General features: G+C 46.1%; 1 long non-coding RNA gene and 1 pseudogene across 1 annotated transcript; both read right to left on the bottom strand.

The window, feature by feature from the left end:
- Positions 1–2622: 2622 nt before the first annotated feature.
- On the bottom strand, positions 2623–9106 carry LOC102007436 (annotated as a pseudogene).
- A 4247-nt stretch (positions 9107–13353) lies between these two features.
- Positions 13354–18101, bottom strand: LOC102014671. The gene is made up of 3 exons (XR_263895.1): positions 17997–18101; positions 13870–14706; positions 13354–13451 (listed from the first exon to the last, which is right to left on the bottom strand). It is a non-coding gene; the product is annotated as an uncharacterized LOC102014671 (long non-coding RNA).
- Between the last annotated feature and the right edge of the window lie 2135 nt (positions 18102–20236).

The raw sequence follows: 20236 nt of genomic DNA, 5'->3' as shown, positions 1-20236 counted from the left end.
AAGAAGAAACCCAAACCAATAACAAAAAAACCCCAAGGACTCCAGGACCCCAGGACAGTTGCTGGTCCTAGACAGGACCCTAGATGGAGCCATGAGCCCTGTCACAGAGGTTGGGGAAAGCACCAAGATTTTATCCAATACATTCTCACTGGCCTTCATTAAGTCCATCAACTTTGACAACCCGCCCCCAAAATCTTATCAACACCCCTGAGAAATCCCAGTAGGACTCACAGAAACACTAAAAACCCATACCTTCTTAGAACCCTCCTTAGCTGAGGGACACATTTTTCTCAAGACTTATTTTATTTCCCAAGCACCCCCCCGAATCAGGACAAAGTTCAAAATATTCAAGGTTGGTCCTCAAGTTCCTATGACTGAGCTCACAACCACTGCTTTCAGGGTCTACCAAAACCAGAAACTTGAGAGCGTGGTCTCAAAAAAAAAAAAAACAAAACAACAACAACAAAAAAAAACGGCTGACAAATCTGCCTACCATCTTCTTACAGCAGCACTCCAGCCAGGCCAGTTACCCAAGCAAAAATTGGACATTGATTTCAATGTGGAAAAACAGGGCACCAGGCAAAGCAATGACCAAATCCATGTCCCTTCCCCAAGGCCTGTTCCCTCTGTGGCTTAAACAGCCACTAGAAAGTGGACTGTCCCTACTCCAAAACAAGGGTGGAGCCATCCATGACCATGCCCTGACCTAATGGGACCTATTCTTCAAGCCAAGGACTGACAGGGCTTGTGGCTCTTGCACCCTCAGCACATCACCACATAAGAGGTGAGGGTAAGTCCTCTGGTCAAGGATAAGTCTATCTCATTTCGCCTCACCCAAGGGTCACTTCTTCCTCCTTGTCAACATTCTCACGACTGACATTTAAATCTTCAATACTGGCAATGGGAGCAATGGCCAGGCTTTTCACCACTACCCAACACTCCACACAACATCATACATTCTCTCATTTATTTCTGGTGATTGCCTAGTGCCCCAATCGCCTCCTGAAATGGGACCTCCTTCTCAAGCTTCAGACAGCAGTCATCTTCCAAAATCCTCCTTCTATCTCCACACATTCTACCCTTCTCCTCCTCACCCCTTCCTGCAACCCTCATCCCCACCAATTCCAAAGACCCTTTCACCTTCACTTAGACTGACCCCACCTCAGTCTGTGCCATTCAGTTCACCTGGTGAGTCCTCCCTCAGCGGTTTGGGGACAGTCTGCACTTATTTGGCCAGGCTCTTGGCCATGATCTCAACCAGACTCCACCTCTCAACAATTGCTCCAATAAGTTGATGATATCTTAATCTGCAGTCTCTCTCCCCAAGACTGTCACTTAGATGCCTCTCTCCTCTTTTTCTCTCCTGTAGATTCCATACCACACCTTTCAAGACACAATTAGTTCAGACTATCATATCACAAAATTCTCATCCAATCAATTCCCCTCTGTCAGTCCTGACCTGAGAGAGACTTTCATGCTGCCTGCTGCAGACAGCAGGCACTTAGGCTGCCTTCCGCAAACAAGAATTAAGGGCCATAAAGAAATGTAGGACTGGACCTCCAGTCTTCCTGACACCAGCTTTGTACACACAACTGCACTGATTGTCCTTGTAGCTTTGGCTTCAAACATTCCACTCAGATTCTTTGAGACTGCGACCCCCAGCCCTAAACCCTGTATATACTTAGCCTCTGCTCCAGATAGCCGCTGATACCACTCCAGTTCTAGCCTTCCTGTATGTAAGTGGAATAAAACTAGTGTTTCCCACAGTCTCGGTGTCTGGGTGTTTCCTCATGTGTCATTATTCAACATTTGGATTTTGTTTGTTTGCTTCCAGTTAAATTGCATGTTTTATTTCTTTCAATAGCAGCAATAACACAGAAGCCCCATTGTACCCATCCCAAACAGTTTTTAGTAGGCTGAGATTATGGGGACCCTTGTCAAAGCAAGTGGGTGATACAAAGGGCTTCCAAATGCTGGGCACTAATGCGCCTGCCAAACAGATGGAAGTAAACAGTGCCTGGCTCCAGTGCTTCATGAGTCAGCTTGACATCGCAATGCAATCTGCACCCTTGCAACTGACAGTCTGGGGGACGGGTGTGAGGGAGTGAAGTTGAAATTGCTTCCTATGTGCTCACCCTTTCAACATCAAACAGAGACCAGGAGAGAAACGGTTCCAACATTTCACCGCATATATTTCTTCTCATGCAGTCTAAGCCGAGAATGCCATGTATTATGGGTCACTGTGAATGCAGCAATTTAGTTTTTCTCCTCAAAATCAGAAACAAACCAGAACTATCTCACTTCTATTAACTTTTGAAGGTTTACAACAGTTAAAGTATTTTTGCTTCCATGTATAAAGATTAAAAAATCATTTCTTCATAAAATACAAGAGCAACAAATTTTACCATTGAGTAAAAGTAAAAACTGGGGTTCTTTTTTTTTTTTTTTTTTTTTTTTCTCCGGTACCAGGAACCGAACTCACAACGTTGCGCTTGCCAGGCAGGCGCTTTGCCGCTGAGCTAAATCCCCAGCCCGGGTTCTTTTTAAAATTAGTCCAAAGAAGCATTTAGGAACTTAGTTGTAGGCTGCTGTGCTGACACCATGACAAACAGAAGTGGTAGGGCTGGGTCTAGTTTTGTTTTGGTTTTCTTTTCAGTATCCGGTGTTCACGGATTAAGTTCTGGAAATGTTCCAATTGTAAGGCAGGGATCTATTTGGATTCCACCACAGGTATGCTCCTTGGGTTGGATGCTGGAGGGTGAGGCACATTTTGCCAGACCCATGTTGAATACCTAGTAGTCATCAAAGTCAAAAAATTCATCATCTCCTTGGTATTCCATTCCCTGGAAATCTACTCAGTACCACAAGATACCTCCAATTCCATCAAACCCTTTCCCAAATTGGGATCCTTCCTGTGACTTTTCTGTGACAATTTCCAATGTCTCTCCAAATTTTTTACGGTTGTTAACAAACCATTCCAAAAGGGGCATGCTCTCAATCAGCTCATGTTCCTGTCCTGTCTCTTTGTCTGTGAAATGAGATTTGTCCTTCTCTTGTTCTGGAGTTGAATAGAGAATTTTCTCTTCTCCTGTGCCTTGGTAATGAAGAGCATATCTCATTATATCCAGATTTTCATAGACTATTAGAATCTCTACAGTTCCAATTCCCAAAACCTTTTGTGTATCTTCCACTCCAGAACAGTACTTTCCTGTGTCCCGGTTAATTTCATCAAAGTATCATCCTATTAATTTATTCTCTTGAATGAATTTTATGTTGGAGAAGACTTCAATAGATAACTCAATAGCTTGGTTGAATCCATTTTCACCTGCATAAGATATATCAACTAACTCTAAAACTTTTGAGTGTCACCTCTTATCAAATATATCAGATTGACTTAAAAGTTCAGTTTTAAAGTCAGCTGATCCAGCTAAAACAAGACCAGCCACATTCACGTTGTCCCCAGGAATAAACAGCTGTACAGCAGTCTCTGCTACTTTCTGGACATAGTTATGTTGCCTTTCCATTCTTAAATGGGCAAAAATGCAAGGCTGACTGACCTCCTCTACCATGTTTCTTTGGAAGATCCACAGTGAATTTATGCAGGACTTCTCTTGTATTTCCATAAGAGTACCACTACCACCTATTACAATTAACTGATCTCAGCTTGCTAGGTCCTCAGATTCTGCCTATTAGCTCCAGCTAGGGTCTTCCCCAGGGCACAGCTGTCATTTCTACAGGAAGATCCACCTGATGAAGGTGTTGCTCATCCCCATAAGACTGAGCCAGGAAGTCATTCATTCCCAGTCTTCTAAAGAAAGAGTGGAGTGAAGGATCACATTTAAATCAGTCCAGGTTAGGCTATATGACTGAGCTAGGTACCAAAACTCTTGGGTATGTTGGGTGGAATCTGAGGAGAAGGAGCCCAGACACTGCTTAATTTGAGAGAGATCTGTCAAAGAGAAAGAACATGAACTCTAACAATTCCCTCTGCCCCTCTCACCTCCTAGAGTGGGAACAGGAAGACAGGGGGCAAGGTTATGGGGCCAAACTGCAACCCATTCTGAGCATGGGGTGGACCAGGGTCGAGTATAGTGGGTCTGATTCACAGGAGTCCCTACAGGAGGGGAGGGAGCAGCTGTACTAGCTGAGGAAGCTCTGGGAGCACAGATGGAGAAGGAGCAGTTATAGCAGCAGGAGACCCTGAAGGAGGTTGCAGGGCTGGAGCAGCAGGAGGGTCCAGAGTAGGGGGAGCTGCTCCAGCAGCAGGAGGTTCTGGATGCTGCCAGGGGAGAGCAAAGTTCAGTTGGGCCTGTTGTCAGGAGTCCATGTCTCGTGAAGTGGGTGCAGATGGGAGAGAAAAAAGGATTTGAGAGGGATCACATGACGTATAGAAAGTTGGAATATTATGGAGGGTAAAGAATTTCTTTAGGTAACTTCTGACCACTTTTTTAGCTTATGGCAGTAATTGTCTAATTCCCACAGAATGGAAGAATCGAAGGCCCCATGCTCTGTAGAAATGACAGCTGTCCCCTGGGGAAGAAAGACTCTCGCTGGAACTAACAGGCAGATTCTGAGGACACAGCAAGCCGAGATCACATGGTTTCTTACTTAGTAGAAGGACTTTGTAGGGCAGCCCATAGGCAGCTAATTTTGATAAGCTAAAGGAAACCACTCAGGTACGAGAACCTGAACAGGTACGAGAAACTAGCTTAGTCTATGGCACGCTTGGCTGCTGCCTTTAGGCAATATATAGCATTAGACCTAGAAAGGCCAGAAGGACAACTTATCCTAAAGGTGCATTGTATTACCCAGTCAGCACCAGACATTTGTAAAAAATTACAGAAATTGGAAGCTGGCCCTCAGGTCCCACAACAGGAACTTAATTTAGCATTCAAAGTTTTTAACAGGAGCTGGGGATTCAGCTCAGCGGCACAGCACCTGCCTGGAAAGCGCAAGGTCATGAGTTCAATTCCTGGTACCAGAAAACAAACAAACAAATAAAGTTTTTAACAATAGAGATGCAAGTGCTTCAAAACAGTGCATTTCTGTGCTGCAGATGTTAGCCTCCCGCTGTAAGAAAACCTCAGGCTCCACCAGTCCCCCAGCCCATGGTTAAAAGAGATTTTAAGACCTTCCTGCCCAAAGGTGTCCCTCCAGGGACATACTTCAAATGCTGCCAGAATAGTCACTGGGCTAGGGAGTGCCCATGGCCTGGGATTCCCCCTAAACCATGTCCTTCCTGTGGGGGTCCTCACTGGAAGTTATATTTCCCAGGGCTGGCAGCCACCCCGATGGCTCTGAACAATGGCCGTGGGAACTCCCCCGCCCCCAGCTCCTTCCCAGACCTTCTTGGTCTGGCCCCTGAGGACTGGTTAGGCCCCAAAGCTGTAGAAGTCCCCTGGAACATTTCGAATGCCGAACTCTGGGTGACTTTCAGTAGAGGGTAAGTCCATCCCGTTCCTAATTGACACAGGCTCTTGCCATTCCACTTTGCCCTCTTTGGAGGACCAACCTTCTTAGCCCCAGTTACTGCTACAGGTATTGATGTAAAGTCTCCAGACCCTAAAACTTCCCCAATCTGGTGCCAATTGGGTCACCACCTTTCCTACACTCGTTTTTAGTTGTCCCTATCTGTCCCGTTCCCCTCTGGGGTGGGCACCTTAACCACGTTGTCAGCTCCTCTGACCATCCCCGTGACACAATCATCCCTTACAGCCACCCTCACTGTTCCTTCCCTGTCCTCCCCAGAGGCTCCCATCATTTCCCCTCATCTCAACCCCAGGGTGTGGGACACTTCCACCCCAGCCCTGGCTTCATTCCCACAGCCACTTACTATCTCTCTCAAGCCCAGTCACCCACATCCTGCCCAAAAGAAATGCCCCACTCTGACTCAGCTTTATAGGGACTACAGCCTATTATTTCTCACCTACTGTGACACAGCCTTTTAATTACTGTCAGTTCTGGTTTCAACACCCCCATTCTCCTAATACGAAAGGCAGATGGCTCTTACAGGCTGGTACAAGATTTTCGTGCTATCAATCAGATTGTCCTTCCTCTACCCCCTGCGGTGCCAAATCCCTGTGCCCTCTGATCTTCTATTCCCCAATCTACCACTCATTACTCTGTTTTAGATGTAGAAGATGCCTTTTGTATTATTCCCTTCCACCTCTCTTCACACCTGTCTTTGCGTTCACCTGGACAGACCTGGACACTCTCCAGTCCCTGCAGTTAACTTGAACCGTCCTACCTCAAGGCTTCCAAGACAGCCCTTACTACTTCAGGCAGGCTTTTGCATGTGATTCACTTTCCTTCCCGCTCCACCCCGCCCGCTCACCGGGGTGTACACGACCTCCTTCTCTGCAGCCCCTCCTATAAGTCATCCCAAAAGGACACTCTTACTGTGGCAGCATCTAGACTCCAAGGGATAGGCTTTGCTCCTCACTGAATCCCTCTATAAAATTACAAAGGGAATCCCAGTTGAGTCCCTAGGTCATACGAGCTTTCCTCGCTTGGCCTTTCAGACCTTAAAGGAAGCCTGAAAACCAGCCCCCTCTTTAGCCCTTCCAGACCCCACCCTTCAGTCTTCATACAGCTGAACACAGGGGATGTGCGATAGGAGTTCTGTCACAGGTCCAAGCCCATGCCCCACCGTGTTCCTGTCCAAACAGCTTGACCCGCTATCTTAGGCTGGCCGCTGTGCCTGCATGCCGTGGCTGCAGCGGCCCTGCTGCTTGTACAGGCACTTAAGATCACTAAATATGTTCTTGTCGCTCTTTACTCCTCTCATAATCTTCCGGGACTCGTGTCTTCACCCCACTTCCCACACTTTCTCTCTGCCCCTCCCTCTCTGCAGCTGTATGCACTTGTCATAGAAACTCCTGCGGTTACCATTGCCCTGGACCCCAACTTTAACTTGGTCTTTCAATTCATTAGCCTGCCTTCCCTTAAAGGGTCAGAGCCTAATCCACTTGGCAACATCTCCTTTTCCACACATGTCTACCCTCCCCTTCCCAGCCCTGACCACACCTGATTCATTGACAGGAGTTCATATAAGCCTACCCCCAACTCCGCTGCCAGGCAGGATACGCTGTCATCTCCCAGGATTCTACTGTAGAAGCTGCCGCCCTCCCCTATCCACCACTTCTCAGCAGAGTGAATTAATCTCACCGACCTAGGCCCTCACACTAGCTAAGGGTTACAAGTTTCTATCTGTACAGCTGGTACAGTCCTTTTGAACTGTTATACCGCCACACCTTTCTCCTTGGGCCAAACCTCAGCCCAGAGACCAGTTCCACCGAAGACTGTCTCCGAGTTCTGCAACAAGTCTGAAAAGGAATACAACCTGTTGCTAATTGTCTCTCCTTTTCCTGATACTCACCTTTATGAGAATAACCTGGCTAATAAATTGATTTTCATTAAAGACAGACTCCCGATTCCTGCAGACAAAGAGGAGGGGACTTTTCAGAGTCATCTATAGCACACCAACTACTGTTCCCCTGGAAGACCCCCCCCACACACACACACACAGTGCATCCCTGGCTCCAGAATAAAGCTGTGTCCTGCTGACAGTTTGCCTGACCCCTCCTCTTCTTGGAAGTTGTAGGTAATCTCTCCTACATCTGTCAGGCTGACCAGAATCCCGGAAAACACCTAAATGCCTTGCCACTGCCTATCCCGTTGCTTCACCTGTTTTATTCAGTCAGGCTCTGCTGGCCTAACCTGGTTTCATCCTCACACTTATACTCTCCAGTCTTTCTACAACTGGGGAGGAGATCGCACTTATCAGGGCACTCTGTGATTTCTCACCTGAAGAGTATACAGTTTTCCTTTTTCCTTGCTCTCCTCCTGTTCAAAAAATAGAAAGGATCTTAAATGTCCTCTATTTCATTATGTTTTCCTGTAGATTTTACTCTCAATTTTACTGGGACTCCCACTCCACTGTCTTTTACCTCAGGGATGGAATACAGTGTCTCTGTGCTTGCATTCACAGTAGCCCTAGTTAGAGTCTTCTCCTCCCCTTACCTACGACCTTTGGCCCAGTTAACACTCTTCTTCCTTTTACCATGCCCCTGAGGTTGCGCTCCTGCAGCTCTTCCCAGCTGTTCACATCTTTACAAAACTTTATTAACTCATTCCTTGCTGAACCCCTCCAATCCTATCCTAGCCAAAGATTGCTGGCTCTGCATTTCTGTGTCTACAGCAACCCATATGGCCATTCCTGTCTCTCCCCAGGCCTGGGTTTCTACCAATCTCACGTATCACCCTAACTATGAGATGAAAGACCCACTCCATCCCCTCAACAGAACATCCATAGCCACTTTCCCTATCAATAGCAAGATAAAAAAAATCTCCAGGTAGGAGGCATGGCCCGGCTCCTCCAGTCCTATTTCGCTAATGCTTCTGCATATGAGAGCTCAGCTAAGCCCATACACAGCCCCATAACCACTGATGCTCCTCTGATTTTCTAAGCCCCTGTTTGCATTCAGTATAATCTGACCTTGGTACATCACTAGGACATCTACTTCCTCATCAATGTAACTATACTGTTATTGGCCTCGTACAGTCATGCCAGCTACCAGGTTACTCAGTATGTCCTGCTCACTCAGTTTGTTCATTTTTCTGCCCTCTCAAAGTTGTGACTATGTCACTGCTCAATAGACAGAGTTCTGCAACAGATGTCATGTCCCATGCCTGCCCTTTTCCCCATGGAATCGCTGTCCTCAACCTCCCACTTGCTCAGTCTCTTCCTGGCTACCTTTAGTCTTCTCATAGTGGCCTAGTAGATACCAAGAGATTTCTTCCTACACTGGGAAAACAGAACAATAGACAGCAGTCAAATCTGTCAGGGACCCTAGCAGGCACCCTGGGTGTCTGGGAAAGAGAAAACAAAAATGTCACAGATCTTTTTAACATTTACAACCAATTCTGTTTACCCAGTCAAAACGTTTTCTTCCTCTGTGGGACCTCCACCTTCTTGCACCTCCCTGCTTATTGGACTGGGACCTGCACACTGACATACCTCATCCCCAAAATAGACGTTGCTCCTGGAACCCGGAATCTGCCTGTTGATGTTACAATCCAGGTCCGATGATGTAGAGCCATACATTTAATACCCCTGCTTAACAGTTTGGGTATCACCGCTGCTACAGGAATGGGCCTAGCAGGTTTGACTACCTCTGTGACCTCCTACCATTCCCTCTCCCAAGATCTTTCTGACAGCCTCAGACAAATAACTGATTCCATTCTCACTTTATAAAACCAGATAGACTCCCCGGCAGCAGTGACCCTTCAAAATCGTACAGGTTTAGGACTTCTTACCACAAAAAAAGTGGGTTATGTCTTCCTTGGAAAAAAATGTTTTTATATCAGTCAGTCAGGTGTAGCATGGGAAACAGCCAAAGGACTGACATAAAAGCCTTCAGAAATTAGACAGTTCCTATCTGACTTTTTTTTTGGCTTTTTGAGACAGTGTCTCACTGTCTTGTCCTGACTGGCCTTGCCTTGAACTCACAGTGATCCACCTGCCTCAGCCTCCACAACTCCTGGGATTATAGACGTGTGCCACCATGCCTAGCATGACTCTTGGACTAACGTTTGGGGGAGAAGTCTCATGGCTTGTTCCACTAGCTATACCCTTTATCTGTATTATCCTCCTCCTTCTCTTTGGTCCATATCTCCTCAGACATTCCTCTCAGTTTTTATAGGATTGTATATAAACAATTACCAACAGACAAATGCTACCTCTGATTTCTCTTCAGTAGAACCCTGTTCCCCTCAATTTTTCTCCCAATTAGGCTACCATGATACTCCCATGTCACCCCACTTGTTGCATCCGAAGTAGCCATGAGAAATTCCGCCCTCTCTCCTGACCCTCTCTGTATATAACAAGAAAAAGATGGGACTGTCAGGCCTGACCCTAGAGAAACCTTCATGGTGCCCACTACAGACAGTAGGCATTTTGGCTGCCCTTGGCAGACAAGAATTAAGGGCCATAAAGAAATGTAAGACTGGACCTCCAGTCTTCCTGACAGTGGTTCTATATACACATATGCACTGATTGTCCTTGCAGCTTTGACTTCAAACATTCCACCCAGATTCTTGAGACTGCGACCCCCAGCCCTAAACCCTATTTATACTTTGTTTGTTTTTCTCCGGTACCGGGAACCGAACTCACGACCTTGCGCTTGCCAGGCAGGCGCTTTTGCCGCTGAGCTAAATCCCCAGCCCACCCTATTTATACTTAGCCTCTGCTCCAGATAGCCGCTGATACCACTCCAGTTCTAGCCTTCCTGTATGTAGGCAGAATAAAACTAGTGTTTCCACAGTATCGGTCTCCAGGTGTTTCCTCACGTGCCGTTATTTAACACCCTCCCCACGAATAAATAAAAACGGCTCTCATTTCTCAGCCTAACTCGCCTCTGGGTTCCCAACTTTAGCCTCATAGCTAGACCCCTGTATAATGCCTCTCAAAAAACCCATACCCTCATTCCCTCCCCGGCTCAGGGTATCATTCAGCCAATACCTGTTCACAGGCAAAAGCTCCTCCCAAGCCCCTAATACCCTCCCCTTCACCATTTCTCTCCCCTCTCTAAGCAGGTAGATTTCTTAATAGATCTGCCTACATAGATGCCCACTCACTAACCTCCAAGGTCAAATGGACTCACTGGCTGCTGTTGTAACCCCAAACTTCTGAGGCCCAGACTTGTTTGCCACTTGCCCTTCTCCAGAAAAGCTGCTATTTCTTCACCAACATGTCCAGACTCTCACAGGGTGGCACCAAAGGACCGTGTGATCAAGCCACCACCCTAAAAAATTAGGCCTCGTCTCAGCCCTTCCTGGCTGCATGACCAGCTCCTGGCCAATGCCCCTTCTTGAGCCCATTGTTTTAATACCCTCCTCTACTGCGTTTCTCACCAGCTGCCCCTATGGGTCCCACAACAGCCACCATAGTTCCTGGAATGGCTGTTCCCAGCTGCCTGAGCCCAGGGAACAATGCCTACACTGCTAGAACATGGCACACCCACCCACCTGCTAGGTCACAGTGCACCCACAACAGAACATTAGCCTTTGCTATGGCCTTGTACTCAGCTACTCTTACTCACCCAATCTCATGCCCCCTTTCTCTTTGCCCCACCTACGCCTACCCCATTAACACACCCCCCCAACTCTATCAATAAAAGACCCAGCTCAATAAACTTGACTCGGACTCTCCTTCAGAGTTATTCTGGGGAGGTGTCACTTGGAACTCCGGATTCTTTTTTTTAGCTCCAAATTCTTCCAGTCTCTTAACAAAGTACTAAAATTTTTATTGGGATAAATGTAAGGGATATTGTTTCTCAGGTGGTAAATGGAGGTCCTAGAGGGGTGGGCTCCACCCTGATCTCTTGGGAGTTTCTAAGAGAGCCCCTAGGGGGCACCCTTCTCTCTAAGGAGTCAGTGGGCCCAGGGATGAGCTGTGGGAAATACCCAGCAGATCTCACTGATCTCACCATTAGGATAAACTAGGAAATGTGAGAGATGGGTACAAAATGGCAGTTACTATTCTTCAGTTAGATCTTTTTGCAAAAGGGAAGGAAATTGATGTGAAGTTCCTTATGGTCAGGCTCTTATGGCTCTTTATCTCAGTAAAGACCCAGAAACCATGGTATTTAAAGAGGACTACAAAGAAAACAAAATTGATATTATTGACGATCCTGTCCCCAGATGACCACCTGTCTTTCAGGGGGGAGATGGGTCTCTCCTGTTTTCTAAGTGCCCCAGAGAGACCCAATATTTTCAAAAGATCCTGGTAGGGTCACAGATGGGCCTCCAGAGCCCTATGACCCAGTTGTTAGGCATGGCCTTTTCTATATTCAGCTATCTAGATGTAGATATAGATGAAGATGAAAGGAAAGGACCATAAAAAAGACAGGCCAAAATCATGGCTATCTCAGTTGGCAATGCTTCAAGCACACTCAAGCCATCCAAGGGAAAACCCAGAGCCAATCAAGGCTGCAAGAAACCTGGACAGTGGGTCCATCATGCCTGTACCAAGCTACCACCTGGGCACTGCTCCGTGTTTCAGGTGGCTCATGTGCCTGATTCATGGCATGGAGTATTGACTGTCCCTGCTCCCACCCAAAAACTTCACCTTCTGTCCACAAAAGAGGACAAAAGGGGCCTGGGACAAACTGCAATGCCTTGTCCATGGGCACTTCTAGATCGTGCAAGAAATTGTGGGTGACACTAGATGTCATGGGATAAAGCCAGCTCCACTTGAACCATCTGAATAAAAAGAACATCCAAAAGAAGAAAGCCAGTCCTGTGCATCTCTGGAAGACTGGGTCTCTTCAAAAACCAAGACTGTAGTATTGCTCCAGGACTTTTTCCTTCACCCCAGCTAGAGAGCCACAACATCCCAAGGTAGTTGGAGAGCACCTAATCCCCAGTGCTTAGGAGCTATAGCCATTTTCAGCTGAAAGTAGCTATATGAATTCAGAGGCCCACCACACCCTCAGCAGCCCATACAGAATTATGGGGATTTATGTTGCTCAGGGAAAAATTAGGCAGGAGATTAGGGTGTGGCAAGCCAGCTGAGCAAGTGGGCATGCCAGGGTATGTGCAGAAAAACAGTTCTGCACAACTGTAAGCAAAGGAATGGGAGATACAAAAGATGGCTGCCTTTCATAAATGTAAACCCTTGCTACCTTTTGTGCTTATTTTGTCAAATTCTTTGTTCAGGACAAGTAGAACCTAGAATGAATCTCTAGAAGACAATCCCAGAACCCCAGAATCCAGTAACACTTATTGCTATGACAAGAAATGCCTTGACTGTCTCACTTGTCAATCTCTCTCCATCAAATAGCACAGTGTCTGATCTGAAGCTATTGTTTAAAGTACTTGTTGAATGAGTGGACAGATGGATGCAGTGGGTAGATGGCCCAATGCTTTTTTAGCTCCGCTTCACTTTTCCTAACACACACACACACATACACACACACACTGAAGCACTCAACAGGCTTTCTTTTTCTTTCTTCCTTTCTTTCTTTTTTTTCCTTCTTTCTTTATCTTTCCTTCCTTTTTTTTTTTTTTTTTTTTTGGGTGCTGGGCATTGAATGCAGGACCTCATGTATGCTAGACACATGATCTTCTACTGAGCTATAGTCCTAGCACAAGGCTGCTTATTTCTTAAAGAACTAGCCTGGGACCTGGCTCAAGTTTTCTAGACAACACCATTAGAAACTGTTATCATGGCTCCCATTTGAATGCAGAAGGCCTTAGAAAAACATGTTTCCATATGTGAATGTACTTGAAGGGAGCTGGAAGTTTGAGAATGGCCTTGGACAATTTTCCAGTCAAAAACTGTTACAGAAAGTCATTTTATTCAACAGTAGGACTCCTCAGGAGACATTAAGTGCTAGCAAGAAAGAGGGTGTCTTGGTTACTTTTCTCTTGTTGCTGGGACAAAATACCTGATGCCCAAAATAAAGGAAGGAAAAGTTTATTTCGCTTACAGTTTGTGGAGGTTTCAGTCCATACTTGGCAGATTACAAGGCAGAGTGGCACATGGCAGAGGGCTACAGCTCATGGCAGCAGAACACAGCAAAGCAACAAGCACACACACGAGGGAGGAAATGGCCAGAAGCACCCTCTTTCTCTCCCTTACGTATGCAAACTATCCACTCCAGGGTGGGTGTAGCTCTCACATCCACAATCAATCAAACTCTAAAAGCCTGCCCCATGGCCGCATGAGGCTTTGGGAGGACACCCAGACACAAACCATAACAGAGGGTAAAAGCTTCAGGGGGTGGGCCTGAGAGCATAGGCATGAAGCTCCTTGTGTACCCCTGCTGACTTCCTCCAGTTTGAGGAATCCTAAATCCTCCTCACCTGTGTTGTGGTTGCTGGCAATGCTTGAGGTCAGGAATCCAGCTGGCAGATTAGGCGTCAGCGAGGCTGCTTTGCGCTTGACTCCTCCTTGGCTTGTAGAATGCACACATGGTTACTTCTGTACCAGAAGGAACTTTGGAGGATTGAGAGGAGGAACATTAGTGTTTCTAGCAGGTTAAGCCCTGGATGTCCAAAGCAGCTCCTCCTTTCAACCACCATTTCTGGATCTTTCCTATAGCTGTTAGTAGGAAAGAAAGATCCTGACTGAATTGGGATCAGGGAGAATTTCTAGTTTCTATCTCCAGAAGAAGGCAGTGGGGCTGAGGATATAGCTCAGTGGTGCAGCACTTGCCTGGCAAGCGCAAGGTTGTGAGTTCGATTCCCAGTACCCAAAAAAAAAGTCCAGAAGAAGGCAGTGGAGGTCACTGAATAAGAAGTATTAGCTCTTTTATCTAATGTCCATCTTCTCAAAAGAATTGCTCAGCCATTCTTCAGTCTTGTCAGCAGTGTTCAAGTGGCGAATTTTGGGGCTAGGGAACTCTGACTGTTGGTTATATTCTTCCATAAATCGAGGTCTTTTGAGAGCGTGTACGGATGCTGGCTTCTTGGGTTTGGTCATTACTGGACTAACCATGGAAGCATCCTCATAGGGCCACTTGGATGCTGGTTTCTCTTCTTTAACCTTTACTGGGGTGGTGATGGCAGCATCCCCATAAGAACGGTAGTTACCAATCAGGCAGTATGTTTCTCCGTGCCAGCTTACCTGGGTTTCTCCACGTCTTCGGTAGAGGACGTGGTAGTAAAGAGGTGTAGAAGGAGCTTTGGGTTGCTCTGCTCCTAGAAAAAAAAAAACAGAAATGATCACTACTTTTCCTGTATACAGTATGCTGCTAACACCTGCCTCTCTCATTTACCTTCCTGAATGAAGCCTGCTAATCTACCTGGCAACCCAAAGACTTGGTCTGTCCCTTTTATAGGTCCCCCAGGAAGGGATGTTTGTTGTAAAAGCACTTTTTTGGAAGAAACAAGAGACTATAACGTCCTTTCCTTATTCCCACAGAGAACAGGAAACCCTGAAAATAATTGAAAATGGGATAGCCTTCATCTCTAACTATCAAGATTGGCCCCAAAAGGTCTTCTTCTACCAAGTCAATCCTGGGACCCTTTTTCCTCTATCTCCAATCTCACTAGGAGTTTAGCTCTCTCCAGGCTTTTCATTCCCAGCAGTGTAACACCTGCCTTGTCCTAGTCCTCAGCAACTAAGCGTGCGATGTGTCTGGAGGGCCAATGTATGTGTCTTTATGACAGCATAGTAAAGATGCCTGAGTCTTAAGGTGAGGTTCTTGAGAAGCTTTCATCAGATCTTTCTCAAACTGATCTTATCTCTTAACAGCCAAATTCACTTTGCTTTTCAAGAAAGAGTCTGAGGAAAGACTGTCTTTTTTTGTTTGTTTGTTTGTTTGTTTTCCAGTACTAAACTCACGACCTTGCACTTTCCAGGCAGGCGCTGTGCCTCTGAGTTAAATCCCCAGCCCCTGTCTGTCTTTTTAAGAGGATGTTTTACTATGTTGTCCAGTCTAGTTATGAACTTTGGGGTTGACTTATCCTCCTTCTTCACTGTTGTAAATAACTGGGACTGTAGGTGCCTCCACTGCACCTGGTATGAAGGAAGCATCTTGTAGCCCAAAGGGATGGCTGAATTAATGATGACTTGGGCCTTTAAAAATGCTTGCCCAGAGATATCATGTCCATAGCCTGCACATTGTGCAGGAACTCTCTAGGTGCCTTGAAATGGCTCTCTCAGTTCTCATGCTCTCAGTTCTGCTCGTGACTTGGGAAGAGTGGAAGTATGGGGGAAAGAACAAAAGAAAGTTGTGTGTACCCCAAGCCTTCCTCTACAGTTGCCCAACTTAGTCTTAACTGCTACACTGCTGTCCCAAGGAACAGATGACAGGTGAGCCTGAAGATAGATGACCATGTGAGCTATTCCCTCCAGACAACCAAACACACTGGTGTTTAGAAGAGAAAAGGTAAGAGAGGTTTCCCCAGATTTGAACAGATTCTTCTCTGTGAAAGCCAGGAGGCTTGTAATGTCATCATTACCCAGCAAGGTCATATGTAAAATTCTGAGCTGATGTTCAGACTCCAGGCGGTCAGTGTTTGATGAAGGAGAACAGGGCGACACTAGGGGACCCCTCCTGGGTTCCCACCCATCCTCCCTACCCACATCCTCGTCAAGTAGCAACTCTTTGTGTAGCAAATTCCTGTGGGTGGCCACACCCCCAGTGACCACAGGAGGGGAGGAAAATCCCAAATTATGATTTGGGCCAGAGAGTCAAGGTTAACCTAAGAAACATTTTGCGGAGTTCTGACCCGGAGAACTCGGCAGTTAGAGAGGCAGAGATTTGGGTAAATTAGGGAATGAGGCAAGGCACCTCCGAGGGGTGGTGAAGGCACCTCTGAAGCGTAGCTGAGATTGGAAATGTGTGACAGAAAGACATCCTGGTTGTGCAGAATAAAAGAAGAGAGAGGATCTTCCTAATTTGTTTTCTTCACCATATGTATATTTATAGAAGATGTATATCTTTACAACCCAGTTCTCTAAAAATGAGGCTGCAAGGGGCCCTACTCAAGGTAACACAAGCAGTCTAGAGAAGTTCTGGGGCTTCACGTTGTTCGTGTTGAGCTCAGGATTGTACCTCAGAGTAATGTGTGGACAAGCTCAGCACGTTGGAAGGTGACAGGCCTGGGGAAGGAATTTCAAGTTGCTCCAAGCTAAATGAGGATTTCCAATGACTTTACAAGGAAGGAAAGACCAATTTACCATAAAATTCAAACCACATTCATGATAAAATGTCTTAATACAAAGTGACAGCCTTATCATTTCACTCCCCTTTTTTAAAAATACAAACTATTGAACAGGGTATTAGAGACTTTGCCTCACTGTCCAAGACCCTAGGTTATATGAAAGCATTGAAAAAAAGAAAAAAAAAAAAGAAATCAACCCAGAAAGTCATGAATCCTCTGAATTCAGAGTCCTACCTCAGAGTATTATTTTGAAGGAAATCCAAGACATGTTCATTTATGTTACAAATCATGATAGAATACAAAATCAAAACCTGAAATCTACTTTAGGTTTTATGAGTCATGGAAAATATTACTCTCAAATGCTGGCCCGGAGCCTCTCATTCAAAGTTGGAAGAAGCAGGGGCTGGGGATTTAGCTCAGTGGCAAAGCGCCTGCCTGGCAAGCACAAAGTCGTGAGTTCGGTTCCCGGTACCGGACAAAAACAAAAAAACAAAACAAACAAACAAACAAACAAACAAAAAAACAAAAAACAAAGTTGGAAGAAGCCCACCAGGACTTCAGGGGAGTGACAGGGCAGGCAAATGCCTCTTACTCACAAGGTGCCTCACACACCAGGGACTCTGGGAAAGATCCCTGTTCTAGCATCACCTTCAAACTAGCCATAATCAAGATTTCTGTGGCTTAAGCTCCTTCACAAAGGACACTAGTCCTGAAAGTCTTCTCCTTCAGCAACCTACAGCTAAATCTTCTGAACTTCCAGGCTTGCGTTCCAGAGTCACAAATTTGATGTCAGCATCTGACACTTTTTCTCTGCATATGTGGCCATCCCTGCTCTGAAATATCATCTTTCAAGCTGAGGGGCAAATCATAATTGACCACCGGTTCCACATATGTGTTGACCAGGCCAGAGAACCCTTCTATAAGCACTGGAAGTTCCCTCCCCTTCTTAAAGGTGGCCCTTGTGTGCTATAAGCCTTGCAGTTTAGATTTTGTGTTCATTCAGAATATATTCTACCCTATTGTCCAATCACTAAGTTTGTCCATGCTGGTCTCGAATTTGTGATCCTCCTGGCTCAGCCTCCCAGTGTGCTGGGAATACACATGGGTCATCCGTGTCTGGCTTTCTCTTGTGTCCACAAGATAGTACAATGGAGCTGGAGAGAAAACTAGAGAGGCCTGTGATGCAGAAACTGTTTCCAAAGAGATGGCTAAGGATGTTGCCAGGACTCTGACACCTTCCTCTGAATTGTGATTATAAGTTGTCTCAAGAATGGCAGTTCATGGAAACGTCACTATCCCAGCCTGCTCAGGTGACTTACCTTCTTTACAAACAGGGACATGGAGAGCCTCTCTGCTCTCTACAGATCATGTTTGCTGTGACCTCTCCTCCCTCTTTGCCTCCTTTTCAATAAGACTGTGGTGATTTTTCACTGCTGAGCTAGAAAGTGAATTCAGTGAGGCCCCCTCCCCCGCCCCAAGTCTATTGTGACAGGTAGCACCACATCTCCGCACAAAGCAAGCACACAAATGACATTATTTGGAGTGCGAGTGCCCTTGACACTCAGAAGACTCTGGTCACCTCTTGCTTCCAGCCGCAAGCGCATGTGGCAACCCTGATTCTGTGAGCAGCTAGGCCCAGAACTGTGCTACCAGTCCAACATGTGATTGCCCATTCTAGTCTGCACACAAATAAAGCTTTGTTTTGTTTTTCACCAGCCTCACTTTCACGTTAGAAAACACCTCTAGGATAGGCAAAGGAGCACATTGATGCCCTTCTGGCCAAGGCACATAGAGATGACTTGAATCCCTCCTCTCCCAGATAACGTCACTCTCCTCATCTGTTTGCCTAGACATCCTTTGCTGGTCACCCTGGATCATGGCAAATTGCTGGGGTTTTTAGTGAGTTGCCAGGACAAGCCTCCACTCATCACACATGCTGGTATGAACATCCAGAAAGGTAGGCTACAGAGACACCTGTCCTACTCATCTTAGGTGACAGCAGCTGTTCACAAGCACAGTGCGTCTCAGAGCCCTCCCAGCATTTGGTTTACGGGCAGACAGCCTCCCTCCTTGGCTCCCACAAGCAAGCTTACCCCATGAAGCTGAGCATCTGAGCTCCCACTGAAGCCGATCTAAATGAGCATCGGGTTGCCCCTGCAGTGATTTAATTGCTTTACCTTCTTTTGCTCTGTTTTGTTTTTGGTTTTGTCTTTTTTGTCTTGTTTCTCCCTGGAGTCCAGGCTGGCTTCTATCTCGAGGTCCTTTTGCTGCAGCCTTCTGAATACATGGTTGAACCAGCACACACAGATGAGTTTTCCAAATGCTTGAGTTTGTGGGTTGCATTCTGTATCAGTCAGAGTTCACTAGATGAATAGATTTAGTATAAAAAAGCACATATATGGTAAATGATGTATACAGATTTTCAAGGTAGGCTTACAGTGGCTGCCCACAGTGTCAGGTGTGAAAGAATGCAAAAAGGCAGTCTGCACGCTGGACAGCCGGGTGATCCAGTCACAGATCAAAGGCCTAGAGCCCACTTCAGAGTTCCAGGAAAGTCCATATCAGGAAGCCGGACAGTCTGTGCCGAAAGGCTGGAAAGTCGGTGCTGGAAGCCTGGAGACAGATACGCAAAGGTGATGGTGAAGACTGGAGCTCTTTGAAGAAGCAGAAGAGACTTCCTTCTTTCCCTTTTTGTTCCATCCAGGCTACAAGCCTATTTGTTGATGTCACCCACATCCAGGGTAGGTCTTCCTTTTCAGCAAGTCAGTCATCTAGACACACCCAGAACTGCGCTGAACCAATCAGCTGTTCCTTATTTAAATTTGACCCCACAGGGCTGGAGATACCTGGCAAACACAAGGTCCTCGGTTCAAACCCCAGTACAAAAAAAAAAAAATTGACGCCACAGTTAACTATCGCACATTCTATGGTAATTTTTTTTTTTTTTTGAGACAGGGTCTCACTATGCAGTTCAGACTGGCCTTGAACTCACTATGTAGCCCAGACTGGCCTCAAACTCATGGCAATCCTCCTGCCTCAGCCTCCCCAGTTCTGGGATTATAAGCAACCAACACCACACCTGACAACCTGACAACCGTGGTGACATTTTTTGTTTTTCTATTCCTTATTTGTCCTATAAACTGGTGTTTGTGGTAAACGTATATTCACTGAAAGGTTGGTTCATTTGTTCATTTATAGATGTGATCTCAATATGTAGCCTGGGCTGGTGTCTAACTCATGGGCTCAAGTAATCTTCCCTCCATGTCCCAAGTAGCTGAGACTGTAGACATGTACCAATGTGGTGACTACTGAAAGCTTTTAAAAATAAAGATACCCTGCTGGGCTTTGTAGTAGATGCCTGTAATCCCAGCATTCAGGAGGCTGAAGCAGGAAGATTGCCATTGAGTCCTAGCTCAGCCTGGACTACATAGTGAGTTCAAGGCCAGCCTGAACTATATAAAGAGATACTGTCTCCAAAAAAAGAAAGAAAGAGAAAGAAAGAAAGAAAGGAAGAAGGAAAGAAAGAAGAAAGAAAGAAAGAAAGAAAGAAAGAAAGAAA

The sequence above is a fragment of the Chinchilla lanigera genome, unplaced genomic scaffold (assembly GCF_000276665.1).
Source record: "Chinchilla lanigera isolate Chin_1 unplaced genomic scaffold, ChiLan1.0 scaffold00083, whole genome shotgun sequence".
In the NCBI taxonomy this organism is placed as follows: Eukaryota; Metazoa; Chordata; class Mammalia; order Rodentia; family Chinchillidae; genus Chinchilla; species Chinchilla lanigera.
The sequence above is the reverse complement of the archived record's forward strand: the minus strand, read 5'-3'. Positions and strand labels throughout refer to the sequence as shown.